Genomic DNA, 14,740 nt, shown 5'->3' with positions numbered 1-14,740 from the left:
TTCTGTATTTTGTTTTTCAAAAGCTTTGATTTTTAGTGAAATTCTAAAGACCATGGTGAAGAATGAGAGGCTTATAAACCATATTTGCATGTGAACATTCTAATGTTAAGATTTATTTGTTTGGTTGGTTTTATGGGAAGATTTTTTCTTCCCGGGAACATGAAACAAAGGAAAGCGCACGAGTCACTCCGTCCAGCCCTACCTTCCCTCATTGTTGTGAGGCTAATGCTGGAGGGAAAAAAATCATTCAAGATGGACTCTGTGGGGTAAATTGATGGAATGAAAACTTAGGGTTGTGTGGCGCTTTGGGGGGCAGCATCTGCCATATTTATTCATGTTTTGGACTCTGCTGGTCATGTGTTATTCTATTTTTCTTATGTAGATTAACTAGTGTTTTATCTCCACTGAGTTTTATTGTTAGAGTACCACAAAACAAAGCAAACCAAAGCAAAACACAAAACCTTTCAATTTCCACTGGGCAACTCCCAATGAATCCAAATCTATGTCTGATGTTTTATATCCAACCCTGCTACCGTGTTATCACTCCTGGGTGCTGCCTTTTCTGTGGTCCAAGACATAGTCATTCCCTTTCACATCATATCCCTGATTTGTAGGTTAATGGGGCTGCTGAGAATGGTGCTGGTTGATAAACAGAGCTAATAAGAAAAGCTAGACATTATTTTTCATGTGCAAACAGATTCGAGATGTGTTTGCTAGGTTCTCTTATTATTTCTAGAGATCTGTGGCAAGAGAATATTCTCCAGTCCTCTAATATGTCTCTTCTCTTAATTGAAATTGAGATCTCCAATCAGTCTGGGTTTGGAGAATGTAATAACAGTTTCTGTAGACTGCTTTATGCTCCACAGCCAGGCATCAAGGAAGGAAGGACACAGGGCAGAAAAAATGGGCTGAGGTCTGATTGTAATGGACACCGACTGCCAGACTGATTGAGGAAGAAGTACTTGATATTCCAAATATGTGTCTCCTATCATGATAGACAAACCACCAAAGGAAGTTGGTATTATGCCAGGAGATATGTGAAGCCAGAGAATAAATATGGCATGTGTGCTTGGGGTGCCCATTTAATCCAAATGTTTGGGGAAAGTTTGAGATTCCCAGTTGTAGACAACTGGAAACCACTACAGAGTAATAAGCATGGGCACATTGTAACAAAACCTACATTTGGGAGGTTTGCTTGATAGCATATACACTTGGCTAGCAGAAGGCATGAGTAAGAGAAATGGGAAGGCTTGAACTGGATGTGAGGTTTCTAAAGTTCTCGGATGCATAGTTCTGTGAGATTTATTTTGAGAAAGGAAGAACTCTCTGTTCAAGTCACTTTGGGAGAAACTGCCTTGTGTATCTACATCGTAGAGAACTCGATGCCTATTGTTAAACATTTAGGGCTTTAAGAAAATCAGAAGGTAGGAGACCTGTTTAAATTTGATGAACCCGGGACGCCTGGGTGGCTCAGTTGGTTGGACGACTGCCTTCGGCTCAGGTCATGATCCTGGAGTCCCGGGATCGAGTCCCGCATCGGGCTCCTAGCTCCATGGGGAGTCTGCTTCTTCCTCTGACCTTCTCCTCGCTCATGCTCTCTCTCTCTCACTGTCTCTCTCAAATGAATAAATAAAATCTTTAAAAAAAAATAAATAAATAAATTTGATGAACCCACCACTTCCCAAACTTTGTGATTATACAGTTTTCTGCCAAATAGTACCTCCACTGTTACATTCTTAATTATAAAGGAATTATCAGGAATTTAAAATCCAAACCAATTATTATTATTTTTTTCCTCTCCAGCATTCTATTTCTTTGGTTGAACATAAGATAATTAACTTGTATTTAGGGGCCCAAAACACAACAAAAACAAGAACAACAACTACTTTTTTTTTTTTTTTTTTAAGATTATGTGTTCTATGTTTAAACACTTGAACTGCTCTCAGCTTAGCAAGAGGCTCACTGACATAGAGACATAAAATAACCAGGAATGACCAGGGGAAGGCAAATTTAGACGTCAACAATTTGAAAATCTAGAATTGACTAGAGCTAACCCTCTGTTATAAATTCATTAGTGGAATAGTAGTGACCATAATAAGTGACTACAAATTTAAATCACTAGTTTTTCCTCATTCTTTTCTCTTTTCTCTTCTCTCTTTCTTGTGTTTGTGTGTTTCTATCTTTTCTTCTCTCTTTCCCTGTATATCTGTGTCTCTATTTCTGTCCCTCCATCTCTCTCTCTACTCCTTTCTCTCCCTCTTCTCCCTTTTCCGGTCCCTCTCTGTCTTTATCTCTCCCCCAAGCCAGCACATCTACACACAGAGTTGAATTCCCATAAATTAAACGTGCATTTACTGTGACTCCCTGATTGACCTTTTGCCGAACTGCTATTCCCTGGAAACCATAGACACTCCAGATAATCCCCAAATCCCTTGCTTTTGATCTGTTCACTCTCTTCCTTGGCTCTTGTGGGTTGCTTCTGCTTTTCCCCTTAACCTCACTATTCCTCCAGTGCCGTTCTCACCCATTCCATGTTTTCAGGACAGAGGCATGGAAGGGATGAGAGAATCTGCCCTGGTTCCAACCCTTTGGCAAATAATCTCTGCATTTCTCAGTGCCGACCTGGAAGGCATTTTCTTACCATCTGTGGGTCGTATAATTAATTACTTTTTTGAAGGAATGTTCAACATTTCTTATCTTGCTTGTCATGCACTTCATTTTTCAAACCTTGGAATGATGAGCTGGCATTTCAAGTAAGGGTGGTCCCACAAATCAAACACAGTGTGACTTTGGTTTCATTGCTTTGCTGGAACATCTGGTCTTGTTTAGTGCACAACAATTCAGAGGTAGGAAACACGTACAAACCCTCACTGCCCTCAGACCTGATGTCTTTCTCTTTCTGCTGTTGAATTATGAAGCTACCGCCTCTAGTAGAGAAATGAAGTTAATTCCACAACAGCTAGATTTGCCAAGACTCATTTTCATGTCCATGGGCATGAAAGCCCTGGGTGGCCAGCTTTTCCAAATTCCAGTCCGGGACTCCTGCCTTGAACAAGAAAGGTTGAGGAACAGGTCACCGGTGTCTGGGATGACATGATTTACTTTCAACAGTGTCACGTTAAATGTCATGGCATTAATAAGGATGATGTGAACCACTGCCACCTCTCAGATTTGCTAGCCACATGCAATACTTTTCTCCCCTCAGGAATCCTAAAGCTCCTTCATAGGAATAATATTCTACAGTTTATGGTACATAAACTTCAGGTCGACGATATTTTGTAAAAACGGCATGATGTCCGCTGGAAAAATAGCTTTCGCCTTTAGAGCGAGCAGTGTGTCCCAAGCAGGTGATAGATTTAGAGATAGACAGCATGCGTAATAGAAGCCCAGTCTTTTTTGAATGCCAGCCTCACGTTCTATCCCTGTTCCCTCCCAGAGTTTATTTGTTGACAGCCTCTGGTAAAGGAAAATTCAGAATGAGTAGAGAGTAGTCAGTACAACCTAAAGGGATTGCCCTTGAACAAATATGTGGAGATTGCCTTGCTGTTACTTTGTATTATCTTCTTGCTGCTTGGTCTTTGGCAAGTTCTCTTCCTTTGGTTTTGTCTGTTTTATGGTGGTGCAACAGTTGTGTGCTGTGGTCACAGTAGAGACAGAAACAGTGAGAGTGATAATAGCCACCATTATCTACATGGCCGACTTTATGCCAGACTCTGTTCTAGATATGTTACATAGTAACTCAGTTCTCATAATAACTTTGTGGCAAAATCCCATGGCCCCGTACCCTACAGATTCAGATATAGTATAACTGGCAGTTTTCTCCACAATCCTTGGAATTCTCAGCCAGCCAGCTGACTCTGGTCATTTCATTAATCTCACAATAATCCATTTTCATATTTTACGGGATTGAGTATTTAGATCCTATTTAAAAAGATATGACGAGGGTTTACTGTCCTATTAGTATCCTCATTTTACAAATGAGGAGATCGAAGTACAGAATGTTTAAGTAGCTTTTTCAAGATCACAGAGCCGGAAGGCAGGAGGCTTACGGAGTTAATGGGGCTCTGGAGTCCAAAATTTCCAGCTCTATAGTACAGGAAGGGGTTCCTGAAAGGTATCTTTAGGAGAAAGTTGTTGCTTGAGAGCCAGGAGAGCAGAGTCTGGACCCTGGTTTAGTTACAGCTACTCTGTGTTTCAGCATAGCATTCTTTCTGCCTTAGTTTCATAGGGGTGGAACCAGTTCTCATAGTCATGGGAACCAGACTTGGTATCTTCAAAGCCTACGGGGAAGCTGCTTGTCAGAGACCTCAACTTTGAATTCATATCTCAAGCTTTATCTCAAAATGGGTTTTATGAACTAGAGGAATTATTTCAGACCTAACTTCATGTATCAAGCAGGAAGTTTTCTGAGATAGAGTTGCTCTTTCCTGAAATGCTACTGAAAATAAAAGGCATGTACTACTTTGTATGGTAGAGTGATGCTAGTAGCTAGTGTACGAAAGCAGTAAGAAATAGGCCAAAAGAGCATTCACAGGATCCTCTATCTCATTTGACTTTGGGGAATCCAAGATTGGGAAAAGTTCTGAATGTCTGCAATCACAAAGAGAAAGCTTGGATATTTATAGTCTAAAGCTTTAAGGCCAAGTAGCATGACCATTCCTGGTCTAATCATAGCTCTTGCTGGAATCTAACTTCAGGTTTGACTTGAGGAGGAAAACATAAATTAGACTCTATTGATACTATTGAAAAACAATATGGCATATTTACCAATAACCTTAAAGTGTTCATAAGCTTTCATCTAATTATCCTTTATCTAGAGAGGTTTATGTTCAGAGATGTTCCTCAAGTGTTGATCTGTCTATCTTACTAAAGAGTACTATCCTGGTTGAAAAGAAATAAAGCAGAAATATGTAGAATAAAATGTCAAAATGCTCCTCACTCCAATTCTACTGCCCAAAGTTCAACCATTCTTTTCTCCTCCATCTTGTTGAAGTATAATTGACAAAAGTATATATTTGCAGGGTACAAAATGATATTTTGATATACATATATATTATGAAATGATTATCACAATCAAGCTAATTAACATATCCACCACCTCCCACAGCTATAATTGTGTGTATATGTGTGTGTGTGTGTGTGTGTGTGTGTGTGTGTGTGTGTGGTGAGAACATATCAAGGTTTATTCTCTTAGCAAATTTTAAGTATACAATACATTATTATTATTATTATTTTTTAAGATTTTATTTATTTATTTGTCAGAGAGCGAGCGAGCGAGAGCGAGCACAGGCAGACAGAGTGGAAGGCAGAGTCAGAAGGAGAAGCAGGCTCCCTGCTGAGCAGAGAGCCCGATGTGGGACTTGATCCCAGGACTCTGGGATCATGACCTGAGCCGAAGGCAGCTGCTTAACCAACTGAGCCACCCAGGCGTCCCTACAATACAGTATTATTAATAGTCATCACCATGCTGTACATGAGATCTCTAGAATTTATCTATCCTGCATAATCAAACTTTATACTCTTCGACCAATATCTTTTTATTCCCCCCAGCCCATCCCCTTCCCCACCCTGGAAACCACCATTCTACTTGTTGTTTCTAGGAATTTGATTTTGTTAGATTTCACATATAGATGGGATCATAGAGTGATTAATCCTACAGATAAGTATTCAGCTTCTTTCACTTGGTATAATGTCCTCCCAATTTATCCATGTTGTTGCAAATGACAGAATTCCCTTCTTTTTAAAGTCTGAATAATATTTCATCATATACATGTATATATATGTATATGTATATACACATATGTATATATACATATACCATATTTTCTTTGTCCATTCATCTGTCTATGGTCACTCAGACATTTGTGGCTATTGTGAATAACTCTGCAATGGACATGGGAGTGCAAACGGAATGAATAAGTCATGGGAATGAAAGGTACAGCGTGGGGACACAAGTGGTAATATTGTGATGGTGTTGTATGGTGACAGATGATAGCTGCACTTGTGGTGAGCAAAGCATAGAATGTATGTATAGAGATGTGAAATCACTATGTTGTACATCTGAAACTGTTGCAATGTTATGTGTCAGCTATACTCAAAAAGAAAAACTTTAAATACAAAAATACAAAATACAAAATTGATTGATTGATTCATTGGGTATATAACCAGAAGGAGTGTGATTGCTGGATCATATAGGAGTTCTATTTGTCATTTTTTGAGGAACCTCTATATGTTTTCAATAGAGACTACACTAATTTGCATTCCCACCGGCAAGGTACAAGAGTTCCCTCCTATCTTCATCCTCACCATTACTGGTTATCTTGAAGTGATATCTCACTGTGGTTTTGATTTGCCTCTCTTTGATGATTAATAATGTTGGGTCTTTTTCCATATGTCTGTTGGTCATATGCATGTCTTCTTTCGATAAATATCTATTCAGGTGCTTTGCCTATTTTTTAATAAAGTTACTTGCTATTTGAGTTGCTTGAGTTTCTTATATATCTCGGATATTAACCCCTTATCAGATATTTGATTTGTGAACATTTTCTCCCATTCTGTAAGTTGCCTCTTCACTCTGTTGCTTTCTTTGCTGTGCAAAAGCTAAAAGTTTGATGCAATCCACCTTCCTACTTTTGCATTTGTGCATATGCTTTTGGGATTATATAAAAAAAAAATCTTTCCCCAGAACAATGTCTGAAAGTTTGTTCCTTGTATTTTCTATTAGTAGCATTATAATTTTCAGATCTTAAATTTCAGTTTTCAGTCCATTTTTGATTTGTGTATATCTTGTGAGATGTAAAGATCTATTTTCCATTTTCCCTAGCACCATTTATTGAAGAGACTGTCCTTTCTCCATTGTGTGTTCTGGGCACTTTTGTCAAAGATCAGTTGACCATAAATGGGTAAATTTATTTCTGGGTTTTCAATTTTGTGCCATCCGTCTATATGTCTGCTTTTATGACAGAACAATGGTGCTTTGGTTACTATAGCTTTGCAGTATATTTTTGAAATAAGGTACTGTGATGCCTCCAGCTTTGTTTTTTTCATTCAAGATTGCTTTTATTGTTTTGAGTTGTTTATTGTCAACCATTCTTAACACTTTGTTATATACTTTTAAACTTCATCATCATATTTCTTTCTCCCTTTCATATGCACACACACATACACACACACACACATTTAGTTACTCATATATATAAAAATGTAATTTAAAAAAATATTTATTTGTGGGGCGCCTGGGTGGCTCAGTGGTTTGGGCTGCTGTCTTCGGCTTGGGTCATGATCTCAGGGTCCTGGGATTGAGCCCCGCATCGGGCTCTCTGCTCCGCAGGAAGCCTGCTTCCCTCTTTCTCTCTCTCTCTCTCTCTGCCTGCCTCTCTGCCTACTTGTGATCTCTGTCTGTCAAATAAATAAATAAAATCTTCTAAAAAAAAATATTTATTTGTTTGAGAGAGAGCAGGGGGAGGGGCAGAGGAGAAGGAGGAGGGACAAGCAGATCCCACGCTGAGTGGAGCTCCATTTAGGGTTTGAGCTTATGACCTGAGCCAAAACCAATAGTCTGATGCTTAACTGATTGAACCACCTAGGTCTCCCAAACGGTGTGTGTGTATACAAAAATTTTTCTTTTGTAAGAGAGAGAGAAAATGTGAGCAGGGGGTAAGAGGCGCAGAGGTAGAGAGAGAGAGAATCCCAGGCAGGCTCTATACCTAGCCCTGATGCAGGGCCTGAACTCAAGACCATGAGACTATGACCTGAGCCAAAATCGAGAATCAGACGCTTAATCAACTGAGCCACCCAGGTGTCCCAAAAGCGTAATTTTTAAGAAAATTGTGGAAAGACTATAGATATCGCTCAATAACTTACTTTCTCTACCAAATATCAGTATCTTTTTTTTTTTTTTTTTGTAAGAGCTTGTGGATCTATGTAAGTATTTTCTCAACTTTATAGTGTATGAGAATCATGAGGTATCATTAGGCACTAAACTTAGTGAACAGAAAGTTTGTTTCCAATTTTGATTATACAAACATTGCAGTGAATACACTGGTCAATATATTTTGCTTCATGTGTAGGAGCATGTCCATGGAGTCAAATTTGGGGAGTAGAATCGCTGAGTCCAAGGGACACTTACATTTCTACAGATCAGCATGAATGTGCTCCCCTTCCTCTGCCTCTGCCGCCATCACTGATAAACTTCTGTCAGTTTACTTTCCTACATTGTATGTCGGTCCTTTGGGTTTGTTTTGATGTTCTTTTTCTGGCTTATTGAGCAGAACGCTATATCTTTTGTGTTATTATTTATCATACATTGATTTTACACTGTAGATTTTCCTTTGAATACTGTGTTTGCTGGGTCTTATAGGTTTTGATATGTAGAACCAGGAGTGGTATTCACACTATTTAAGAACAGGCGACCGCCCCTCAGAAAAGGTGTCATGACTACTGACTTTAGCCATTAACACCTGGTATGTCTGTGCTGGTGTGAACAAGCCGGATACAGAAATATGACTTCCGTTTGGATTTTACTACCTGTATCTCCTCATCTAACCAAACTGTACAACAATATATTGATATTTTAACTATATATCTTGTGTACGACTTTCAGCTGACTCTTTTTTACTGAGATTGCTACCTGCAGTGATTCGGTAGTTCAAAATCCTCACCCCTAATTCAAGGCTCATATCAAATGATACCTCCCTGGTAAAGAAGGAGGTAATCCTTTTATGCACTGTCTTGTCCTTTTGTCTGAACTTGTTGTGGTCCTTATTATCACCTTCACCAGGGGGCAACTTTTCTGTAAAGGACTAGTTAAAACTTTGGATTTAATGGTTATAGACTTCCCACTGCACTCAGCTCTGCTCTTGTAATGTAAAAAAAGCCATAAATAATGCCTACCCAAAGGCCACAGGTGTAGCCTGATAAAACGACATTTATAAAAATAGGTAGCCAGCCCCTGGACTGCATTTTACTAGCCACTGTATTCTGAGTTCTGCTATTTAATAGTTATTGTGAACTTCTGAAATTTTCTATTCTGAACTATCTGCTTCTTGGAAATGAAGCTTGCATAAGTGGCTGGTGTTGCTTAAACTTTAATTCCTATACACTCAAGAGACATATGTTGCATGAGTGAAATATATTAATACCATTATTACTCACTGGTAGAAATTTTAGTGATCCTAATATAAATAATAGATACTGGATATATTGACATATCAAAATAAAATTTGTCAAAGGCTAATTTGGTGTATAGTTTTATAGTTTTATCATTCCCTTACTCATGCACCAGATTTAGTTTATTCTTTAAAGTTCACTTTTTTCCCCCAAAATGTTTTTTTTAGAGTTAAAGAGTTTAGAAGAAACTCAGTCGAATACTAAAAAGTCTTAGATCAGAATATGATAGGTCTGAAAGAAAGCCTATCCAGTTTGAGTACTGTGAAGTTAATTCTTGTTTATAAGGTTTACATAAGTTGCTAATTTGTTTTCGGCTAACAAAACTAAGCTATGATAGATCTGAAGAATGATATATTCAGAAAGCAAGCACAATCTGATGAAAGAAACTTGAACTTTTTTTTACCCTTATATTTCATTATGTGCCCTGAATGTGATAATCTTTAGTAGATCTGTAATAGCGTGATGAGTTTTGTTTGGTCTCTTTCTCTGGTTTTAGTCTTTATCTGAACCTAGGAGCTTTAACTTATCTATAGTGAAAGTCTCAATCTATCCTTAGCGTGACAGGCTAAGGAATGTATAATGAATTTGCAACCATTCAGAAGCCACAGAAGCGAAACATATATAAGCTATTATTATTTGCAAAGAAAAGAAAAGAATATATCTAAAATACCACAGAGATACATGAAAATAAACGTAACTAGACAAAATAATTAAGAAATGTAACACATTATACAATGTGAAAGGGATTATATATTTGCAATCTGAAGATGTGTGGGAAGGACTACTTCTCCCTACTTACTATAAAAGGTCAAAGAATACAGTGGTGTCACATCACTTAAACTACTTCTGCTAGAGGTAGCAGAAGAATGTTTTACTCACCTTCAGTTTTCTTCCTACAAGACTACACTTGTTCCATCCACTCATGGAAAGAACAGCTTGTCTTATTACCCTCCAGTGGAAATGAGTTATGAGCTTTTTATCTGGAGTTTACAGGGCAGCTTTAACCTCTTTGTAGTTGAATTTCGGTGATGAATGCAATATCTAATTTCATCTTAGTTAATTTTTTTTTCAGGAATTCCTTTTCCTGTTCTGATTTGTAGGTTCATACAAGATAATAATGGGAGAGATCAAATTACCCCATGTGGGATCCTGTTAAACACTTTTCTATTGTCCTGAATGTCTTTGGTATTAATTTCCTGTTTTTTCTTCTGTTCCTGTCAATCCAACTAGAAAAACCAGGCATTTGTGGCCTTCATAATAATTTGGTATCTTTACTATGTTTCAAAGAAAAATTTATATTTTATGCGGTACCCAGCTTAAAATCATCACTCATGGCTTAATTGAGTTAATTTTTTCTTAGGTTTATAAAATAGGTGGTCAGGAATCTTGTGAACTAGGAATATTGGAGCTGAGTTCACTTGGGCATCAGGTGCAAGTTGAAATGACATCACATAAAGGTGCCACAGGTCCTGCCCCGAGTACTGTAAGCATTAGTAATAGAGAAAGGGACACATACGGGGTGCCTGGGTGTCTCAGTGGGTTAAACCTCTGCCTTCGGTTTAGGTCATGATCCCAGGGTCCTGGGATAGAGCCCCACATGGGGTTTTCTGCTCAGCGGGGAGCCTGCTTCCTCCTCTCTCTCTGCCTGCCTCTCTGCTTACTTGTGATCTCTGTCTGTCAAGTAAATAAATAAAATCTTAAAAAAAAAAAGAAAAGAAAGGGACACATATACTGCATTAGAAAAGTGGATGGCCTTATGTATCAGCAGGCTGATATCTCACTTTTTTCAAAGCCCTCAAACTGCAAAGTCCTCATTGTTTTAACTCATCAAATCCAAGAGCTCCTTTCCATAAAATATTTTGTCCCCTGACACTGATTAACAATTACTTCTGAGCGATTACATTTGGGTGATCAGATAGAGTTTTGATCTGCCCAAAGTCACAACCAGTGTAGGCAGTCTTGGGATAAATTCTGTCTTTTGGCATTTCATTAATTCATTCACACATTTATCATTTATCTGGTGTGAACTGTGGGCTAGATAGTGTGCTACGTGCCAGGGATACAAAGTTGAGTGAGACAAGATCCCAAACCTCCAGAGGCTTATAGTAAGTAATAAATATGCAAATCAATGATTACATTACATTTTTATCAGAGCTATAATAGAAGCATGAACAGAATGCTGGGAGAGCATAAGGGCATCAAAAATCAGATTCAGGGAAAATCCCCTGGAGGAACCCATATTTAGACTGAATTTTGAAGAACAAGTGGGATTGCTAGTTCAAGAAGCAATGAGACAGCACTGTAACCTGTAAAAAGTCAAGGAGACATGAACCAGCAGCAGGTATTTGAGTCATGACAAATATTTCAGCATGACTTGAAGGGAGCTAAGGGGTAGGTGGTAGGTATGGAAGTTAAGGGTAAAGCCAGAGGCTAGATCCCAAAAGTTTGAGAAGCTAAACTGAGCATATGACACCATAATTTGGAACAAAGGCGTGTAGGTTATGGGAGGATTCTCCCTGCCCGTCCCTAACATTCGGGCATCATGTTGACTCTGTGATACACAGTCACAAAACCCTTCCCTTGCTTCGCTGGGGGCATTCCATGGGGTTTGGGGAAAGATCTTCCATGGGGTTTGGGGAAAGGCAGACCTCTCTCCCTTAATGGAATTCATATACTGACCACTAAGAGAATATCTTCTTGGTCTCATTTGAGTCATATTTCCCCTCTTGAGTTCTGGGAGGCTGCTCAGCCCTGCTTACTAGTTCTTATGCTCAACTTTCCTTTGACTTAAACTAGTTGCACTCTGTAAGAAAAGAGACAGAGATGCTGTCAGGGAGGTAGAGGAGGTGATAACTTGGCCAGTTAACGCCCTCTCCCCATAAAACCCTGTCCGCTTCACTTCACTGCACTAATATTCTGGCAAGCCCATGGTAAAAATAAAAAAAATTAAAAAAAAAAATCTGTTTTGAGATTCTAGAGCCTCATATTTCAGGCTTTAAACCTGGTACTGACCAGAACAGTCTTAGAGATCATACTCAAGTCTGTCAGCCTTTCTGAGCTTTCTGAACTTTCTGTCCCCACTCTGTAAAAAGAAGAACTGACTTATTTCATCAAGACCTTTCCTCTAAGTCCATGGATTGTTCTTCCTCATGGGAGACTGCCAGGCATCTATCTAGATCACCTTTGCACAAGATGCTGGGTTACTTTTTGATGAGACTACAATTGACTGGATGGGAAGGAGCAGAAGTTCTAAAATAGGAGATTTTTTTCTTTTTAAGATTTTATTTATTTATTTGAGAGAGAGGCAGTGAGAGAGAGCATGAGTGAGGAGAAGGTCAGAGGGAGAAGCAGACTCCCCATGGAGCTGGGAGCCCGATGTGGGACTCGATCCCGGGACTCTAGGATCATGACCTGAGCCGAAAGCAGTCGTCCAACCAACTGAGCCACCCAGGCGTCCTCAAAATACGAGATTTTATAAATTGAATTCTCTGAAAGGTTCAGAATGCCTGGTTTTATTTTAACTCTTAGGAACCAAACTCCTTGCAAATGGTCTCAGTGAATTTCATGGGGAAAAAAAAAAAATTCTCTCCAAAGGTGAAAGAAGCCATTCATTGTTTAATAAACTGGATAATCTTCCATCTTAGAAACATTCTAAGGCGTATAAATAGAGGCATTTATGCTGTTACAGAGAAAATTTTGCAGATAGACCATGCATCAGTTGGAGATGCTTAATCCCTGGAAAAAATAATCAGAGGGAATTTTATTCATTTAAAGAGAAATATTTTTAAAAGAATAACATAAAATAGAAAATGAAGCAGGTTGATTTTCTATTTTACGTTAGCTACTTACTAGCAATGTCATGGCTTTGCTATTCAGGCAACTTGGAGTTGTCGGAAATGCATTGGAGAAAGGATATTGTTTTTAGTTATGAATTAAGAGTTTGAATAAATGCAGTTTTTTTTTTTTAAGGGAAAGCTACTAAGAGATACTGAAATGCCAGATTAAAATACTCTTTCACAGAAAGGTGAAGTAAATAGAATGTGGCATACTGAAAAGAATAGACTTCGAAGTCAGAGAGGATAGAATATGGATCTTGTCTCCAGTGTTTTTATTTCCAAGATCTCGGGAAAGTCTTTGAGCTTTGTCTTCTGAGATACGGTACCAGGAAGTTTTGAGGAATAGATTGAGTTAAGATTTAAAAGACTACCCAGTTCTGGTACCAAATGATCTTCTATACATGTCATGGGGACGAATCTGAAGACAGAATTCCCTAGAGCTTTTCCTTCATTTACAACCTAAATAGACTTCAAATACTTCCTTTGCCATTAAGCATTTTACTGTATCAGACAAATGGTCCCCAAATTTTTATGATATGGTAGCCCCTTTCATTGAAATATATGATCCTCAGAACTTCCTTAGGAATTAAAAAGTAATTATTTTACATTATTATCTGGTGTATAATAAAATAAAATAACAAGAGAGATTTTTACTGTTTCCCCCTTAACAAATGATAAACCCTGTCGTTTACCTCAAAGTTAAAATTTTGACAAATGTATATGGGGAAAAAGTGTGATGATAAAAGTGTGATGATAATGTGACCACAGGAAGATTTCGGATTATGGTGCATTTTGTGTGGCTGGATTTTATAATTTTCAGAAGTTGTTTCCAAGTGGTGAAATAAGGTATGACTTCTGGGTTGTGAGCTTTCTCTACTTGTTACGTGTTGCTGGTGTGTACAGCTTTTTATCCCTTGTAAGTAAAGACGCAAATTGGAAATATGTCTACATGCATTTTTTTCCTTCTTACGGTTGACTGTGAAATGCTAGAGTCATCTTGATGTATTATGTAAAATGAAGGCAAATTTTATTGCAACATCAGTGCTCCATATGCATCCTGCCTTTTAAATAGCAGTCCATCGCGGATACAAATAATCAGTTACATGATTCAAAATGAAAGCCATTTATACATTTATGAAGGTCAAAGCCACCAAGCTGGCTAGAGGTGTTCAGCTTCGGGTTACAATCCCTGGAGCCTATCATTTGTCCCTTCTCTTCTGACTGCTATGCCCCTTTATTCAGTAGTGCTTAATGGTTCTAAGCGTTTTCCTTTTAAGAAGAAAAACTGCTTAATATGTTGTTTTATTTGCATTTTATTGATGTTTAGAAATCAGACATTATAAAAGGCTCCAATATTAGCTATAATGACAAAGAGGGCCCAGGAACACATGATGAATAAGTGGTAAGATAATTAACAGTGGTATCTCCAGGCACTATGGTTAGAGTTTTCTAGAATTTTCCATGGGACGCCTCCCCTGTGAAAAGTTCTTTTCTCTTCTTTTCTTTTTTTCCTCCTTCCTTTACTTTTCTTCCTTACCTCTTTCATTTTTGGGGTCAACCAGCATTTACTGTATTTGCACCAAGAACCAGATATCATACAAAGCACTAAGGAGATGAGAAGTTAAAAAGTTAAAAAGTTTCTAATCTAGTGAAAATTGTTTTCTATTTCTTTGCTTTTAATTTGCTCAGAAGTTTTTCTTTATTTACATAAGAATATATGAATTCTAATTAAGTAT

At 38.1% G+C, this 14,740-nt stretch overlaps 1 protein-coding gene across 12 annotated transcripts in view; it reads left to right on the top strand.

The window, feature by feature from the left end:
- RBMS3 (RNA binding motif single stranded interacting protein 3) overlaps nt 1-14,740 on the top strand; it is a 712,557-nt gene that overhangs the window by 30,066 nt on the left and 667,751 nt on the right. The window lies entirely within an intron of this gene.

The sequence above is a fragment of the Mustela erminea genome, chromosome 1, assembly GCF_009829155.1.
Source record: "Mustela erminea isolate mMusErm1 chromosome 1, mMusErm1.Pri, whole genome shotgun sequence".
Taxonomy (NCBI): Eukaryota; Metazoa; Chordata; class Mammalia; order Carnivora; family Mustelidae; genus Mustela; species Mustela erminea.
This window is presented reverse-complemented; position numbering and strand designations above follow the sequence as displayed.